Source organism: Polyodon spathula, chromosome 43 (genome assembly GCF_017654505.1).
Source record: "Polyodon spathula isolate WHYD16114869_AA chromosome 43, ASM1765450v1, whole genome shotgun sequence".
NCBI lineage: Eukaryota > Metazoa > Chordata > Actinopteri > Acipenseriformes > Polyodontidae > Polyodon > Polyodon spathula.
Window position 1 is genome coordinate 2668361 of NC_054576.1, and position 15131 is coordinate 2683491.

General features: G+C 46.4%; 1 pseudogene; it reads left to right on the forward strand.

The window, feature by feature from the left end:
- Nucleotides 1-15131, forward strand: part of LOC121305473 — a 37428-nt pseudogene that overhangs the window by 9776 nt on the left and 12521 nt on the right.

Sequence of the window (15131 nt, forward strand, 5' to 3'; positions counted from 1 at the left end):
AATGTTAACTTTCTGATTTTAGTTTTTGGTCTCTAATTGTGCTCGTGACTGCCCCCCTGTGGTAGGTGCTGGAGTGGGCGAGGTGGGGGTGGTCATTGTTGACCCCAGTGGGAAGAAGGACGCAGTGGAGTGCAGAGTGGAGGACAAAGGCAACAGCAGCTACCGCTGTACCTACAAACCAACAAAAGAGGGCGCTCACACCATCTACGTCACCTTTGCAGGGGCCCAGATCCTGAAGAGCCCCTTCACTGTGACTATTGGGCAAGGTAGGGTGAAAAAAAAAAGACTGCGCAGGTAAAACTTCATGCCATGGAATTTATTTAGAAAAGGCTCTTTGTTCATTTCAAACTGCAAATCTTACTTTTGGGTACTATTGATCTGCCAGTACTTTGTTGGCCAACTGTGGTAACGTAAGTCCTTTTCACGCTGGCATGCTCTACCTGGGTCAGGACCTGGTACCGGCTATGTGATTTTTTTTACCCAGGAAGCCTCTTGTTGATCGGAGCAAACGCTTCTTCATCCCGGCTGCAATCTGGCTCCCGCTGCGTCTCAAGCGACACAAATGTGGCCGAACAGAAACGTTCCTTGCTGCAGTGAAATGTTATCGTGTCGGGACTGTGACCCCCCCCCCCCCCCCCCCCCCCCCCCCCCCCCCCCCCGGGTAGAAGCGCCAGTGTGAAAGGGGCTGTAGATTAGCTCGGCATCTTGGCCAACATTTTAGTCGCTACGTTTGCTACGGTAGACTGGAGACCTTTAGAATAACCATAAATGGCTTTGAAGTTGCCTCTCATTCCCAAAATGCTTCTGCCCTCCTTGAGTTGCTATTGATACTATATTCCTCCTGATTTCTTTTTTCTAAGCTTTCTCTCCTCCTCCTTTCCTCAATCTCTCCGCTCGTTCGTCCAGGCCAGCCGTGCAATGGGAGTGGCCTGTGCTGATGTCACTTCCTGTGTGGATGATGTCATTTCCTCTGGCGGTCTTTTGGGGGTATCGAAGCGTGGATTTTTTCTTAACTGTGTGCATGCTCCTTTTAAAAGTGTTTCTGTGTTTTGTCTGATTCATTGTTTCTGCAGTAACCCTTGGTGGGGCTTACTGTATTTATCAGATGTGTAATGGGTTTACAGTTAAGTAGTACCAAGCAATCTTCAATTCAATGACAAACTTTTTTAGACTTTCAGTTCACATTGAGAGGGGGTGATACTTCTAGGCAAAATTGTCATTTTGAATTTAATTCGTTTTTTTTTTGTATTTCTAAATCCCACGCTATGAACTATTCAATAGTTATGGATGAGACCTAAATTTGTTTTTCGTACTTTTGACTGCGGTTTAGCCAGCTGCCGCCACACTGAAGACTGACTCCTTGTGCAAGGATTTAATTTGAAGTCTTTTAAAGTCCTGAGGTGTAGCTGCTAGTGTGACTGCACGAGGAATTCAGAGTTTTTGAGTAGCGATTGAACTTCAAGCATGCCGTCCTTTTCTGTCTCTCTTGCATGTTTGCCTTGAGCCTGTTGGTTGTAGCTGGGATCTTGCATTTTATTCGTTTCAATAGGGTTGTGGTCGGGACCCAATTATACAGTGCCGGTTTTGTAGAGGGGTTGGATTAGTTTTTATATGGTCTCTCGATATGGGTGGGGCGGGGGGGGGGGGTGGGGGGGGGGGGGGGGGGGGCGGTAAGGAGACAAACCAGGGACTGGCAACGTTAAAGAATTTCTTTCTCCAGCTTGCAACCCCTCCCCGGCTGTGCAAGGCAAAGGGCCGTGGGCTGCAATTCAAAGGTGTCCGTGCTAAAGAGACCGCAGACTTCAGAGTGTACACTAAGGGAGCAGGCACTGGAGAGCTCAGAGTTACCATCAAGGGACCGAGTGAGTTTCTCGCTCGTTTTTTTTTTGTGCATGATTGGACCTCCTTTTTTTTTTTTTTTTTTTTTTTTTTTTTTTTTAAAAAAGGCTACATTTTGTAATCGAGACCTATCGGAGTCCTGTGTGACCGTGCTGTCTCTGCTCTGCTGTCTCCTTCCAGAGGGGACCGAGGAACCCGTCAAGCAGAAAGACCTTGGTGACGGTGTCTATGGTTACAAATATTACCCAGCAACACCCGGGACGTACATTGTCACCATCACCTGGGGCGGCCAGCAGATTCCTCGCAGGTGAGACGGACACTGACTCACACACACTGAGCACCATAATGCAGGACACACACACACGCCTCCTCCTGCACCCAGTGAGAACTTGATGTTATTTTTGCTCTGAAATTCTCAGAGCAAGCACTGTAATATGGATCAAGCTTCTACAGGCCAGTATTGATTGGTCTGATTTTGATTTTTTACTATTGATTGATTGATCTGAATAATCAAATCTATCGTATACTACACAATCCACAGTTCTACACCACGGGTTCATGTTTGCATGAAGTTAAGAGAAGCCAGCAGATCGGGGTCCGTGGTTTAGGGCTCTGTCAATCTCCTCTCACCTACCTCACCTTCCTTCCTCCCTCCCAGCCCCTTCGAGGTGAAGGTGGGCAAGGAGGCAGGGGCTCAGAAGGTGCGCGCTTGGGGACCTGGTTTGGAGGGAGGCGTAGTCGGGAAGTCTGCTGACTTCGTGGTGGAGGCCATTGGAGACGACATCGGTACACTGGGTGAGTCCCGTAGGAGAGTTGAAATCTCCCAGTCGAGGGAAAGCATAACATGCCTTTCCATTCATCCCATCAAGCCCGTCCCTTATCGGTACACCATTCTCCCCTACTGTGGGGAATTTATCTGAAAATTTTAAGTAGTATCTTAGGTTAACATTACTAAGACAGTTGGTTACCTAAACACTCTGTGGCTAATCCAAGCTCATAGTAAAACCTGGAATGGGTGAAGCTGCTATGCAACAGGAGTCTTGTTCTTTCTCTCCCCCCCCCCCCCCCCCCCCCCCCCCCCCCCCATCCCTTTTTAGTTACATAATCACACCACGTAGATAGACTCTGGACAAAGGGGTCGAAGTCGCTTCCCACAGAGTGGCGAGGGATTGGAATGGGCTACCTAGTCACGATGGTGGAATCTCTTGGGTCCTAAAGATTAGCTCGACAGAGTTTTGAGATCCATCCTCTACAAGTTGGTTGTACATTGCAGTTAGCCCTTTTTGCTTTCCAGGACCCCCTCGTAGAAGGCAGACTTTTTGTAAAAGAGACTTCTAATCAAGACATTTTAATATGACCCTGTTGAGAGTCCTGCCACAGTGGTGTCGTGTGGACGTCTCTAACTGGGCGTCTCCTCCTCCACTGGTCAGGTTTCTCTGTGGAGGGCCCGTCCCAGGCGAAGATCGAATGCGATGACAAGGGGGACAGCTCGTGCAATGTGCGTTACTGGCCGACGGAGGCAGGGGAGTACGCCGTGCACGTGCTCTGCAACAACGAGGACATCCAGCACAGCCCTTTCATGGCGGAAATCGCAGCCGCTCCTGCCAAAGACTTCTACCCAGACAAGGTACTGACCCGAGACTCGGGTGTTGGGTAGTACAGCACGTTCTCAATCGCTAGTGCTGGATAAAAAGAAAATTTGGGTGCTGATATTGCAACTTTGTTTTCAGGTGAAGGCGTACGGTCCTGGTTTGGAGAAGACTGGACTGACCGTCAACAAACCCACCGAATTCACAGTGGATGCCAAGCGAGGAGGGAAAGCTCCCTTGAAAGTCAGGCTGCAGGTGACTGGGTTCACAGAGAAGGCGTTTTGTTTGGTTTTTTTTGGGCAGGGCACGTTGAAAGTTTCTTACTCGGTTGATCTTTCCCGTCAGGATGGCGAGGGTACCCCAGTGGATGTCCAAGTGAGGGACAATGGAAACGGCACCCATACCTGCTCCTACACTCCCCGCAAGCCTCTCAAACACACTGTCCTGGTGTCCTGGGGAGGGGTCAACATCCCGGACAGTCCCTTCAGGGTAGGCTCGCCCAACGATTTGTATTCCTGGTGCATTCGGCAAACTCCTTTCTTAATCCAGCCGTCGCTGTGTCTATGTATTTTAAGGGTTATTGCTTTGTTAGTTTTGGCAAGTTCTAGACAGTAGACTGCATGGTATAGTTGTGGCTATAACTAGCTTAAGTCTTTGGTTTATTTCCACCCACAGTTTTAAAACAACATTTGCATGCCTAGTAAACGGATTCTGGATTAGTTTTTCCTTCTGTCGGAAGTCCCCACTTTCCTTCCAGCTCTGCTTAAAGGGTAGATAAGGACATTTGCGTTTCTACAACTTTAAGGAAGGGGTGTGTTTTTTTTTTTTAATTTAACATTTTGACCACTTGTTTTTTTTAAATTGCATTCCATTCCCTCTGATGGCTTCAGATGGACCGGCATGGATCACTCCAACTACGTTTCCCATCATCCTCCTGCTCACAAGTAACAGATGGATTTACCAGTGAGCAGCAGCAGCAGCAGGAGGATGATGATGGGAAATGTAGTTCTGAAATACATGAGGCCACCTTGACGCTTTAATGGAAGTGGCCAGAGAGCGCTGCAATTTTAAGTGGTCAAGTTGTAAACAAATCATTTAATTTTAAAAGATTACACTCGCTTAAACGGCTGTAGCAACACACAGGAACGCGCAACCAAAAACAAAGGTCCTCTTTTAATGGTTAAGGTTAATGTTGTCAATTCTGTCCAGATGACGATTGGTGCAGGAACTCTCCCACACAAGGTGAAGGTGTCAGGACCCGGAGTGGCCAAGACTGGCCTGAAGGCCCACGAGCCGACCTACTTCACTGTGGACTGCGCTGAGGCTGGCCAAGGTAATGCCTGCCTGAAATGGGTGCCAAAGCCCTTTTATCTCCACGGCAACCTTTTTTAAAAACGTATTTACCTTTGTCTGAAGTAATGATTGAAGCCCACTGTTTTGTTTGACGCTATACAACAGATTTAACTTTATTTCGCCCCCTCCCTTCATGTCCAGCGCAGTCCAGCTACACGCGGTTTATGTAAAAGCACATTTTAAAACAAAGTTGTTTTTTTTTTTGTTTTTGTTAATTTAGACTTTGGAAGAATCCCAAGCCCTAAATTCGAGTTCCGCCCACAAGGACCTCAATAACAAAAAAAAAAAAAAAAAAAAAAAAACTTTGGCTGCAACAAAGTTCTGCATTTTCAGTTCTCTTTTCCCCCCTCCCCCACCCTCCCCAGGCGATGTCAGCATCGGTATCAAATGCGCCCCGGGGGTCGTTGGCCCAGCAGAGGCAGACATCGACTTTGACATCATCCGAAACGACAACGACACCTTCACTGTGAAATACACCCCGCCTGGGGCAGGCAGCTACACCATCATGGTGCTGTTCGGAGACCAGGTGAGCCCTTGCTGCAGTCTGAGATTGGGGGGGTTAATAGATCTCTGGATTCAGTGGTTTTTAATCACCCATGTGAGCCTTGATCAATTTAATAAAAATAACAATAATCTATTTTTTTTTTTTTTTTAAATCAAACCTGAATTTTGGAAGGCACTTCCAAAGATATTATATATTAAGACTTTTTTAAACTAGTATGACATTTGAAGAAAAGCATTTCAGAGCAAACAGGTGTGATTAATTGAACGATTTTAATAGTGTTGCGATTTAAAACCCTCTTACTTTTAAGATGTAATCAATAGATTCTCTCTAACTCATTGTTATACAGTAGCCTCAAGTTTCATTTTAGTATAATGGAGTCTTCCTAACCCTATATCGATTTTGAGCTGACATGGGTTACATTACTTCAGTATAGCGAACACACAGATGTGTTTCCAGGCTAAATCAGCCTCGGTGTCTTTTTATTAAGCTCTGTAGTAGATCTGCTCTTTTGCAAAGTTTCCTTTTGTTTTGCTGGATATTCAGTGCTATACACTAGATGGCGATGTCTCTTCTATAAAGATACTGGCTGATCTATCCTCCGGATGTCTATGGCAGCGCAACTAGAACTAGAGAGCACCCCCTCTGAACTGCTAGTCAATGCAACACAGTTACATTGGAAAAGTCAAATCTAAAGTATATTGAATACTATTTACTGGTCCCCATTTAATCTGACAATCTTTCTATCTTTTAAATTCGGGATATGCATATATTCCAAGTGCTATAGATAAACTTCTGTATCCTGTGCTGTAGGTCACCAAGGTGCGAGTGGCATCAAAGCGACAGTCAAGAAATTTGTCCCAGATTTAAACAGCCGAGAGAGATCTTTATTGGAAGTGGGCGGGCAGTGATCTATAGCTGGGGGGTGCGTTCTGATTTTTGATTGGTTGGTTTGGCAGGCTGTCCCTGTGAGTCCAATCCGAATCAAGGTGGATCCTTCCCATGATGCCAGCAAGGTCAAAGCAGAGGGTCCAGGGCTGAGCAAGAGCGGTGAGGGGCAGCTTAATCACCCTGTGTGCAATTTACACTACATTCATACAGACCGCCACAATTCATACAGACCAGTCGTTCGAAATTCCAATGCTATATTTTTTACAGTTATGCTACCATAATTAAATTTGCCCCATTTACGCGGCAATGATTGGAGGTACAAATATGGGTACATTCTATTTTAATTTAGTTTTCAAACAAATAGGGTCACCAAAACTGGTTAAAATACAAGGATAGTGATTGGTCCTTAATAGACCAATCTCATGGTTATCATGTAACTTCAGTAAGGCAGTTGTGCCAAGGGTTAACTCATTTTAAAATTGCATTGGAATTCGAACGGGTTAAGGGTTGCCCTATTTTGCCAGTGTGCCCATGCTTGGTCTGTAGGTGTCGCTGTATTGAGTCTGCCCTCCTTTTTTCCAGGTGTGGAGCTGTGCAAGCCCACCCACTTCACGGTCAACACCAAAGCGGCCGGGAAAGCAAAACTAGACGTCCAGTTCTCTGGCCCCGCCAAGGGAGAGGCGGTCAAGGACTTTGAGATCATCGATAACCACGACAACACCCACACGGTGAAGTTCACGCCAGTGCAGCAGGTGAGGGGAGCGGTCTACAAATCCCGTGGCCTCTCCGGGATAGTGGGGAACTGCGACACCATCTGCCACCCTGTGTCTTTTAATAACTGGGTTCTGTCATGTCGCTTTTGAGTTTGAGAGAGAGAGAGGTATATTTCAAGTTTTCACAATTTTGTCCTTGTGCAAGATAAGCAGTGCCAGAATTGCTTTGGTTCATCAACTTGAGATGGATTTTGCAGCCTTGCATACAGCAGTTTATCAGCGTGATGATAGATACCCTGGGGAGACCACACTTCGAGTTCTGGTCACCACAGCACTAGAGAGACACTGTGGTTCCCAGACTACTCCCAGGGCTACAAAGGCAGGCTGAAAGAACTGAATCTATTCAGCCTGAAACAAAGAAGAATCAGGGAGGATGATTTCTGAGACCAGGCAGTTACCAGGAACCAGGCGGGCGTCGATGCACTTCTATTTTGTTGGTTTACAATGGTAATTTTTCAACATCATTGCACACGTGTTTCCGAGCATTGGTTTCGATCTTCCTGAACATCTCGACTGTGTTTAATTCTCTGTGCTGCAAGTCCTGTGGCTGTAATGAACTGGAACGACCCTCTTGTTCGTTCGCAGGGCAACACGGGAGTGAGTGTGACCTACGGTGGGGATCACATTCCCAAGAGCCCCTTCTCTGTGGGAGTCGCCCCGTCGCTGGACCTGAGCAAGATCAAAGTGTCCGGCCTCGGAGACAGTAAGTGTGAAGTCCCGGGTAAAACAAATAGTGGATCACCTAGTGGTCCCGCGTTTTGGATGATGTGTCAGAATTGATTGAATGGGAGGGGGGACTTTTACACCAGGAGGGGGAAAATAAACAATTCTCCAGAATTGGGGTGCTTTCGGATCACGCTCTCTCCCGAGCAAGGCTGATTTCTGTTCCCGCAGAATTGGATACGCAGTGGAAGAGAAAAGATTTCCTAAAAAAAATGTAAATTCCCAACCATCTGGGATCGTTAACCCTCCTATTAGGTTCAGAATTTAGGTACAGCTGTTATGTTTTGGGTCATATTGACCCGATGCAATTTCAAACTAATTTAAAAACAGCCTTAAATTGATTAACTGTTTTTATTTGCAAAGGTTTGACTCTTTTCTGCTCTTTTAGTCCAGGAGCTGTGATAAAACTTCTTTGGCTGCCAGCCTGGGAGCTCCTCATTCTGGAGTGTCTTTACCAGAGAGATGCTGTTGCAATACTGACAGAGAAAATGAGGCTCTGCCTTGTAGATTGATTGTTTGTTTTGTTTTGTTTTGTTTATAAATATCTCCAGACAGGTGTCGCCATTTCCAGAGATAATACAAATAGAACAATAATAAAATAACACATTTTTAAAGAAGTTTTGTTTTATTCCTGCACACAAATCCACATAGATAAACGCCACGGGTCACAGTGACCCGAAACATCTTATTTGTATACATGACCTGTTCTAAAAATGACCCCAACTCAGGAAAAGTCATAAAATATTACACAGAAAATGAAAAGAAAAATAGCATTTAAGTTGATTGGAAACGAGAGTCGGGACAAATAGACCCGAAACCTAGCAGGAGGGTTAAACTAAATAGTTGCGATACAGCAGACTAATGTTTCTTAAACGCTGAGGTACAGTTTTAAGATTAGGAGCTGCATATGCGACGACACTTCTCCAGGTGCTGACAAGTTTATTCTCCTGAATGCTTCTCTAACTGGTCTTGCCTCCCGCAGAGATGCCGGTTGGGAAGGACCAGGAGTTCACTGTGAAGTCCAAGGGGGCTGGCGGTCAGGGCAAAGTGGCTGCCAAGATCACTAGCCCCTCGGGGAAGGCTGTGACCTGCAAGGTTGAACCAGGCCCGAGTCCGGATAACAGCCAGGTCTGTTTCATCCCCCGGGAGCCTGGGCCTTACCTGGTGGAGCTGACGTACGATGGCGTGCCCGTACCGGGGAGCCCCTTCCGTGCCAAGGCTGTGGTCCCTACTGACCCCTCCAAGGTGAGTTCCTCAATCACTGCTTCAAGTATTCTGTTAATGAACCGCGTGGAACGCTTTTCATGCAAGGCGACCCCCCTATGGGTTGGATAACCGTTTTATATCTTGAAGACAAATGTATGATGACCTCATGAGCCAGCTGCTGTTATTTTCTCCCCATATATAAAGCAATGGAAGCTTTTTTTCAATGTTGTCAATAGTTCCGAACGCTTGTCATTTTTGAATTTAGTATGTCTTGGTTTTAACACAACTCTGCCCTACTTGGTGCCAACTTATGTTTTCAAAGGTGCGTTGTTCGGGCCCCGGTCTGGAACACGCCAAGGTGGGCGAGACGGGGAAGTTCAGTGTGGACTGTACCAACGCCGGCCCGGCCGACCTGACCATCGAGATCATCTCTGACAACGGCAAGGAGGCAGAGGTCAACGTCCAGGACAACGACGACGGTACCTACAGCATTGCCTACGTTCCCCCGTGCCCTGGCGTCTATACCATAACCATCCGCTACGGGGGGCAGGATGTGCCCAACTTCCCAGCCAGACTCGTGGTGGAGCCCGCCGTCGACTCCCGCGGCGTCAAGCTCTTCGGTCCCGGCATCGAGGGCAAAGGTGAGCTTGACCTGCAGTCGCGCCAGATTGATCCAAAACCAGAAGGGCTGTACGGATGGCCAGGGTAGTTCGTTTTTTTAAAAGGAATTCCTCAAACGGGGGAATTTTGAAAGTAACACTTTACTCCCAGGGTCATTTTGACCTCCAGCAGTGTCTTCTGGGCTGCGTTACTGGCTGAAAGCATGTCAGTCAACAGCGAAGCAGCTGACTGGTTATTGACAGGGAAGGCGTTGAGTTTAAGCAGGGACAATTTCACCCTCCAGATGACGCAAACAAGTGCAAACTGATTTCTTAACCTAGCTTGCCGCTGGTCAAAACTTCTCCACTGCTCTATAGAACTAACATGTTTTGCTTCATAGTCGAGTGAGACCTGCTGAATAACTTTACGTTCTAATATTGAATTGCAGCTGCTTCACGAAAAACTGACATGTTAAATTGAGACATTTTCTCAACCGGGAATAGTCTACTTTTTTTTTTTTTTTTTAAAAGTGACCTTCCAAAACCACAGGTGTCATTATTTTTTTAAACGAAAGCAGTTTTGTGTTCTGTCGAGGGTTCTCAATCAAAACCTTCCTCTTTCGCACAGGTGTCTTCCGTAATGCCACTACAGACTTCACCGTGGACGCCCGCGCGCTCACCGAGAGCGGCGGCAACCACATCAAGACCAGAATCAACAGCCCCTCGGGCAACCACACAGACGCCCTGATCAGAGACAAGGGAGACGGGACCTACCAAGTGGAGTACACCCCTTACGAGGAGGGTGGGTGCTGGGGCTTGTCATTTTTGAGGTTTTACCATTCGCACGATACGGGGGTGGCACAATCTCCAAGTGAATCCTCCCATTGTCAGATCAAATTAAAGGCGGTCGATGGACTAATTTTGAAGAGCAAGGCAGTGTTAAAGGGCAGAACCAGTTCGCTGTAGGAAACTTTTGACCTATAGAGTTGCTAAGGCAACTCTGTTTGGCTTTTGGCTTAGAATGCTGCATGATAAGCCATTTGGCAGGAATGTATGTGGGGAAGATAGACAGTAACCTTGTGCAACAGATTAGTTAATGGTTGGTTGCACATTAACTTATTCGCATCCCCAAAGAGAGAGAGAACCAGACCATTAAAACAGGATTTAAAATTGATCGCTATCCCTGTAATTGACTGACCAGGTCAAACTGGGGGTGCTCTCTGACTCCCTCTTGTGGCGTCTCTGCAGGTGTGCACTCTGTGGAGGTGTCCTACGACGATGCCTCCGTGCCAGGCAGCCCGTTCCGAGTGCCCGTGACGGAGGGCTGTGACCCAGCCAGAGTGAGGGCCTACGGGCCTGGGCTGGAGAGAGGCACCACCAACCAAGCTAGCAAATTCACTGTGGAGACGAGGTGAGTCCCGCCCTTATCCTGTGATTGGTAGAGGACCCATTCGCTCAAGGAAGAGTTCTTCCTTCAGTCAGTCTTCTGTGCCATGCGATTTAAATCTGTATTGTAGCGTCATTTTTATTTCTCGTTGTATATAAAGAATGTTCAGTGCTTGAAATGAAACGCAAAACCAAGTGAAGTTAAATTTAATTTCCCCCTTTTTAAAAAAAAAATAATAATAATTTCTTAATGACTATTGCAAAAAAATGATCTGTTTTGCAAATAGTTCTCAATTCTGGATTAAATCAGTTTTAACTTTGGTTCAGATTGAAATAAGGATCTGCTTTTTTTTTTAACATTATCATTGAAACCGAATTTTAACATCCTTCACTTCACGAAAAGGGGGAAAAAGTGATTTAGTTTTGCAATCCGCACTTTCTCGAATCGAGGCCTGTTTTGCGTCTGGCCTGGTATTGACATGTTCTGCATTTCCTCCTCAGCGGCGCTGGCAGTGGCGGGCTGGGGTTGGCAGTGGAGGGCCCCTCGGAAGCGAAGATGTCCTGCACGGATAACAAGGATGGCAGCTGCTCTGTTGAATACATTCCTTACGAACCTGGAACCTACAACCTGAACATCACCTATGGGGGCCAGCCAATCAAAGGTGAGTCCCCGCCTCCTTTTGACAGGCATCGGGAAAGTTCCGAAGCTAAGACTGGCTCCCAGAAGCGCGTTGATCCAAGTTAATCCAGTCTGATCTTCAAGGATAAAGATATGTTAAGTGTTGATGACATGTTAACTAGGATTTTTAAAGCAAAGCAAGGAGGGATGCGGTCCGTTCCTGTTTAAAATCGATTTGCAGTTCCCCTTTTTTGACGTTTTGTGAGACATTTCGATCGGCTGCGTTCTTTTGAAGCCAATTTCGTTGACCGTTTATTTTATCGTTTTGTTTGAGCCACTGTGAAGCTGATTAACAGAATCCTGCTAGTTTTCCATTTTTGATCAATGCCGTGTTTGGAATTGATTTTAAAAGGGAGTTGGGGGAATTTGAAAAACCAAAATTGGTCCGATCCTGACGGTAAAGATGTAAAAGTTGCCATTTGAAATGCAACATTACTGATCGACCGGCCTTGTTTATGTCCGATTCTGTTAATATGATTTCTACTGAAGATGTTAAATGAAGGAACTGCTTAGGAATTGGGAGACGGACGCATGCATTCACTCTGTACCAAAGTTGTTAAGTTGGCAAGTTGGGTATAGAGTCAATCAATCTTTGTTTTATGTAGCGCGCTTCATAGTGGACCACCATCACAAAGCGCTTTACGAAATACAGTAACAACAAGAGAATCCATAATACTTTAAATACAGAGAAATGCATCATACATTATAGTGGAAAGTGCAGAATACATGATAGCAGCAGCAACACAGCAGCTAATAGCAGAGATCAGGCTTAAAGAGCACGGAGATCAAGAGAGAACAAGTGGGTCTAGAGAGTTGATTTTAAATCGAGCGACGGGGGGAGCATCACGCACCAAAGCTGGGAGAGAATGGGTTACCTAGTCATGTTAATGCTGAAGATCCTTTTTAGAGTCTCTCTCTCTCTCTCTCTCTCTCTCTCTCTCTCTCTCTCTCTCTCTCTCTCTCTCTCTCTCTCTCTTGTCCTCTCTCAGGCAGCCCCTTCGCTGTCCCAGTCTATGACGTTGTCGACTCCACCAAGGTGCAGTGTCTTGGGCAGGGCCTGGGCAACAATGTGCGCGCCAGCATCCCACAATGCTTCACTGTGGACGCCAGCAAGGCCGGAGTCGCGCCCCTGCAGGTCCAAGTGCAGGGGCCCAAAGGTACTGCCTTCCTACCTCCTCCTTCAACCACCCTGGGACTGGCCAGTGTGAAATTCATTGTGTCAGCTGATTCCATCTGCTGATTTTTGGCAAACCAGTCAATCCTCCAGCGCGACAGCGACGAAAGAATATAGCTAAGCCTGTAATTCTTGAAGATAAAAGTTCTAGAATGGCCTTCTCAAAATCGCCAGACCTCAGTCCAATAGAATCTTGATTTTTTGATTGATCTTTGCAAAAGGGTTCCTCAAAGGACGCGATCAGTGCAGTTGCTGACTCTCGGTTCTGTCCTCTGCAGGGGTGGTGGAACCAGTGGACGTGGTGGACAACGGAGACAACACCCACACCGTCAGTTATGTCCCTACGAGAGAGGGACCCTACTCTGTCAACGTCCTCTACGGAGATAAGGAGATCCCACACAGGTGAGAGCAGATAGTGGCGGTTTGTTTCGGTTTGACGCGACAGGGTCGCTTTTAAAATTCAGCGTGCAATTATTTTTTTTTCTCTCCCTCCACAGTCCTTTCAAGGTGAAGGTTCTGCCCGCTCACGATGCCAGCAAGGTGAAGGCCAGCGGGCCCGGTCTCGACAACACAGGGGTGCAGGCCAGCCTGCCAGTGGAGTTCACCATCGACGCCAAGGACGCGGGCGAGGGACTGCTGGCAGTGCAGATCACCGTGAGTCTCCACAGGCTGCCCAGACTGGCATCGATGCGATCTATGTAATAAATGAAACTCCAACGCGTTTTGCAAATCCTGTAGCAACGCAAGTTTTATTCAGCAGGTTTCAGTCGACTTGAAGCAAATATCAGTTCGTTCTAGAGAGCGATTTGCAGCTCTGGCCAACAGCTTTGTGTCTTTACAGTGTATAGCGATATACAGAAGACTCGTGCATGGGGAGCCTGCTATGAGGAAGCTGTTGTCTCCTATACAACTCGATGGTCGCCAAAAATGGTGCGAAAATACAAGAATAGTTATTGGCTGATGAATACGCAATTGAACTGTAATCAACCAATTACATGGCATAATTAGGAATGCATATATACAGCGCAGGGTGGGGGAAAGGTTCTTAGATAGAATCGCTATGACCGGACTCCCAAGCGATTTTGTTTTGCTGCAGTATCTATGAAAATCCCGCTGTGCCTCTTGTTTTTTGACCAGGACCCTGAAGGAAAGCCGAAGAAGGCTAACATTCGGGACAATGGGGACGGGACTTACCTGGTGTCGTACGTCCCAGACGTGACGGGACGATACACCATCCTGATCAAGTACGGGGGAGACGAGATCCCCTATTCGCCCTACAGAATCCGGGCTGTGCCCTCTGGCAACGCCAGCAAGTGCAGAGTCACGGGTACGACTTCTGGTGGGGGAGGGGGTCATTTTATCTGGCGGATGCATTTTTGTCCAGGGCAGAAGAGTTACAAAGCAAGATAAAGTGTAGTTTGCAAATAATGCTTCAATATGATATGAAGCCGGACGCAACGAGTTTAGGATGGCAACAAGTTAGATCTACAATGACCTGTCAATAGCGCATCAGCTGAGGATCCAGTAACGCAGTGCTGAGGTGGGGCAACTCCAGAGCAGGAGGGGGCAGATCAAGAGATGCCCAAGCACATTCTCAACAGCTGGGTCTTCAGAAAGACAGCGGGGCGCAGAATATTTGAGTTGGGAGTGTGGTTCGGGAGTAGCCCCCTTCTCCTGAATTTTGGACGGCGATTGATTTAATCCTCCCCCCAAAATTTTATATTTAATCCGTAAGAGAACCAAATGTAAATTTTTAAAAATTATTTTCAAATTTTAAAATTCAATTCTGAATTTTTTTTTTTTTTTTTTTTTTTTTTTTTTTTTACGCTATTCAAAGAGAGCTACGATTTTTAAAAATGCGTTGGTTTGTTTTTTTTTTGCTTGTTTTCGTTTTAAAAGGGTTTAAGCATTTTATCGTTTAAGGTATACGAGGTTGAAGGGAGGATTGCAAGCTTTTTACTGTCCCTTTCGTTAAATCTGTTTTGATTTCAAGTAGACCATTTAACCAAAATTCACGCTACAATGCACACTTTCAGATCACTTTGGTGGTGTTTTTCTTTTTTATTCCTCTCTCTCTCTCTCTCTCTCTCTCTCTCTCTCTCTCTCTCTCTCTCTCTCTCTCTCTCTCTCTTGCTCTTTGTGCTTTTTCACCTTGAGTTTTTATTGGAGTTAGGTAAGCCCAGTTTATTAATGTAGAAGGATGGTATTGCTGCCTCAGAGTCTGGGTCTCTCTCTCTCTCTCTGATGGCTGCCTGTCTTGATGGAAGCATGCGTATCAATGATACATGTTTTGGTGACCAATGCATGCTTCGAGGTACCATTTCTCTGGAAGACCTTTTGATACGTTTAACTTAATTAAAAAGCTAACTGAATGGGAAGCAGCGTAGTCTAGTGGTTTGAGCTGAGGGACTGGGATT